Genomic DNA, 4653 nt, shown 5'->3' with positions numbered 1-4653 from the left:
TAATAATAATAATAATAATAATAATAATAATAATAATAATAATAATAATAATAATAATAATAATAATAATAATAATAAAGTTGGAAGGGACCTTGGAGGTCATCGAGTCCAACCCCCTGCCCAGGCAGGAACCCTACACCATTTCAGACAAATGGCTGTCCAGTCTCTTCTTAAAAACCTCCAGTGTTGGAGCATTCACCACTTCTGGAGGCAGGTTGTTCCATTGGTTAATTGTTCTAACTGTCAGGAAGTTTCTCCTTAGTTCTAGGTTGCTTCTCTCCTTGATCAGTTTCCATCCATTGCTTCTTGTCCTGCCTTCAGGTGCTTTGGAGAATAGCCTGACTCCCTCTTCTTTGTGGCAGTCCCTGAGATACTGGAACACTGCTATCATGTCCCCCCTCGTCCTTCTCTTTGTTAAACTAGACATACCCAGTTCCAGCAACCGTTCCTTATATGTTTTAGCCTCCAGTCCCCTAATCATCTTTGTTGCTCTTCTCTGTACTCTTTCTAGAGTCTCAGCATCTTTTTTACATCATGGTGACCAAAACTGGATGCAGTATTCCAAGTGTGGCCTTACCAAGGCATTGTAAAGTGGTATTAATATTTCACGTGATCTTGATTCTATCCCTCTGTTAATGCAGCCTAGCACTGTGTTGGCTTTTTTGGCAGCCGCAGCACACTGCTGGATCATATTTAAATGATTGTCCACTAGGACTCCGAGATCCCTCTCACAGTTACTACTATTGAGCAAGCTACCCCCTATACTATACCTGTACATTTGGTTTTTCTTGCCTAAATGGTCTCCTCCTACACTGTCTGTTCCTTTGTGAGTAATAGGCTCCACTGCTGAATCCCTTTTATTATTCCAAAGACATATTTATTTTAATGCTGTCAGTTGGAATCTACCTTTTAAAAATCTCTTATTCCGTGTTTTGCATGTTGGGATGAGAGAACCAGTCTCGGTCACCTTCCGTGTGACATTGCTTCAGATTAGAAGAATGTTCTTGTTTCCCCCCCCCTTTTTTTTTTTTGCAAACCAAGCTCCTTCAAACATTTTTCATTGCGCTTCTAGTTTCCTGATCGTCTTTGTTGGGTTGAGAATAAATGGGAAGCATCCAAAGAATGCTGTCAGGTGGTCTGATCTTAAGGATTAGAGTTAATGAATGTACACAGAGAAATAAAATTATAGGCCCAAGTATGGAGCCTTGGTGGCACAGTGGTTAGAACGCAGTATTGCAGGCTAATTCAGCTCACTGCCAGGAGTTCAATCCTCACTGACTGAGCCTTCCATTCTTCCAAGGTTGGTAAAATGAGAATCCAGACCTAAAATATATGTCAGAACATATGAATTGGTGTCATACAGATTATTGTGGGTGGGGAGGTAAGTAAGAAGAGCTAATTTGGTGTAATGGTGACGGCATCAGGCTAGAAACTGGGAGACCATGAGTTCTAGTCCTGCCTTAGGCACAAAGCCAGCTGGGATTTTGGGCCAAATTCCAGGGACTAGTCCAAGCAGTCTCCAAGAATCAGACATGATTGAACAATAATAATAAAAAATGGAAGTAGGAATCTATAAGTTAATTCACTTATTTTACTAGGCTAATGTTATTCATTTATTGGTTATTGAATTTACACAACGCCCATTTCACCATTTAAGTGACTGTGGATGTTTTACAGATTACAACCATAAAACCATATAAAAAGAGACATAGTTAAGAGATGGAATTAAATGCAGAGTTAATAAGAGAGTTATATAAGGCAGAGGGAGCATTTCAAGCCACTAACCACCCCCAGGGTTGTATACCATACTTGGATCCCCATGCCAATTGACAAAGCCAGATCTTCATGCTCTTCCAGTTGGCCAGAAGAGTGGGGGCCTGCCTCACTTCTGGGGACAAAATGTTCCATAGGGCAGGGACAACAACAAAGAAGTTATCTTCCTTAGACATTGCCAGTCAAAATTATTTCACTAACCAGGTCTGTAACATACCCTTCCTGCCTGACTGGGTAGGATAGGTCAATGTAATTGACTAGATAGTTCCTTGGGTAACCATACCAGGAAGTGTTTTCATTTCTTTTGAAATTGGCTCTGAGCAACTTACAAGCCATCACATCCTTCCCAAGAATGCCATAGAACAATCTAGCCAAAATCCAATTCTTTATTTGTTTACACCCAATAAACAGAATCTTGCCAGAGTAAATCTTTATTACTCTAATGTTATATACCCTGGGAGATTCTAGGCTATCCTAACTCTCTTCCTTTGTTTCTGGTCAAGCTCCAAGCTTCTACCTCTTTTCTTGTCCCCTTTTCTGGAATGTGTTCCTTCCTTCCTGGGAAACTGCAGCTTCACTGTAGTCCATTACACCACTTCCCCTTGGTAGACACCATCCCTCACACAAGTCTACTACATATCAACAAGGCTAAAACAGCAAGATATCTGCCCAGTAGAAAAATCATAAAACATTAAACTAATAAAGGAGAATATGTATAGCTCAGGGTTGAAATGAGCGGTCCTTGGGATTCTCTGGCACTGATGTTATAACCTAGTTTGGGTAATGAAATGTCTGCAAGAAAACAACCAAACTCAGAGAGCACCAAGAATCTCCCACATTAAAAAGAATAACAACCAGTCAGGCACGCTCCTTGCCAGTAGGGATGGAATCACTGTAAGACAAGGCCACAAATATCCAACTCCTAGGGATAATCTGGGACACTATTGAAAACATCTAAGGGATAAAGAGGATCAGCTGATTCATGCACCATCTCTCTATTTCCCACGGGATCATGACTGATTCTCTCCCCAAGCAAAATATGAATCCAGATTGAGATTGAGATAATTGCTAAAAGAACATCTGCACCATAGTCCCCCCAAAGTGGCATAAATGACCAGACACAGCTGGGCAAAATCTTTTAGATCCAAGGTGAGTCAGAAGTAAGTCTTCATCCTGGTTCATCCAAGCCGGGGATAAATAAGCAACATGGCGACTGCTTTGGGAAGAAGGTTACAGTTTATTGAAGCAGAAAGATGGTCCTTGCAAGAAGGAGCAGAGGAGAAGAAAAAGAGAGTGATCACATGGGTAGTAGGTTTTTATACCCTCTCTAGCCCTGTTTGGAATAGTTTCCTGTTCCTGTGGCATGAACTTTGAGGATATTTCTGAGTGTTTTTCTAGGCCTTGATATCTGTGGTTCAATCCTATTATCATATCCTGCTTCCCTGGGGCTGGGCTAATGACTCTTAAGAGTTTGGGTGGGGTATGCAGATTTTCTCTTTGTCTTCTTGAGTTCTCTGGCTCCAGCTTTCTAATGGTTTAACATCTGCATTTGTATAGGGCTGGCTACTGCTTGGGGCAAAGAGATGAGGCCAGGGTTGGTTTTTGGTTTTAAAAATCCTTTTGAGGAAAAATATATATTTTCTGCCCTTTTAATATTTCCTTCTCTGGGCTAACTTCCCTCAGTGAGTTTGTCAGGAATGGATACGATCAATGGCACTACAACTCTATGTAAAAAAAACATGTTTTCTAGTCCCTGGATCCACCCATTTAATGTTCCTCAGCTCAGATGAAATGAGAGGCCAGCAGTCAAGAGAGGATATGAGTGATTGAATTTCAAACATTGGGACTAGGAAGCATGAGTTTAATATGGAGGTGTGACAGGAGCAGAACCTTCTTGGGTGCATAGGAACAGGTTTGTGCCCCTGGCTGTTTTTCTGAATTTCAGTATGAAATAATTGTTCTTGGTAGCAATTCTCTAGGGAAGCTCCTGTTCCCTTGCCTTCATCTGCATCTCTTGTGCATCAATTAAAGTAAGGAGGTTTTGTTTACAAAGGTAGGTTCACCTCTCTCTATATATTTTGCTTCGCAGCTGGATTTGTCTATCTTCCCATATATGTCATCTCCCAAAATAGTTGTCAAAGCAAGAATATACAGAGAATATACTGACGTCTCTGTAACCTTAATAAATGCTTTTAGGAAAAAAATATGCCTGAAAGTCCTTTTAAGTGTTTCGTTAATCAGACACATGACAATAGTTATTTATATGTTACTCGTCCTTGGTTTCTCCCAGGTGAAATAGAGTGTTGATAATGAGGACCCCCCCACATTATACAGCAGTCCAAATTTAGACATTTGGAAGCTGCTTTCTAGGAGTTAAATAGAAACTAGTAACAATCTTTAATGTTCAGTGTAAAGGATAGATATCCAAATTGTGGTTCAACAGTTGAGAACCCAAATAGAAAGGGAGAATGAACTACTTTACATCTTTTCACGATGCCTGTAATTTATATTTAGTAGTTATCTTTGTCCACCTAATGAGAAGGAAGGACTCACTGGAGAAGAGCCTGATGCTGGGAAAGATTGAGGACAATAGAAGAACGGGACGACAGAGAATGAGGTGGCTGGATGGAGTCACTGAAGCAGTAGGCGTGAGCTTCAATGGACTCCAGAAGATGGTAGAGGACAGGAAGGCCTGGAGTCACGATGGATGTTGTCCATGGGGTCACGATGGATCGGACATGACTTCGCAATGAACAACAAAAGTTATCATTTTGTTTCTATTTCCCTTTCATTATTTTAACAATAAAATATATGAGGGTGAAGGTTCATTCTCCGAGCTTGTGGGCTGATCTCCAAACGTTTTGTTACTGGGCTACATAA

The sequence above is a fragment of the Protobothrops mucrosquamatus genome, unplaced genomic scaffold (assembly GCF_001527695.2).
Source record: "Protobothrops mucrosquamatus isolate PMUCROS unplaced genomic scaffold, P.Mucros_1.0 scaffold6613, whole genome shotgun sequence".
Classification (NCBI taxonomy): Eukaryota; Metazoa; Chordata; class Lepidosauria; order Squamata; family Viperidae; genus Protobothrops; species Protobothrops mucrosquamatus.
Note: the sequence above shows the minus strand (reverse complement) of the source record.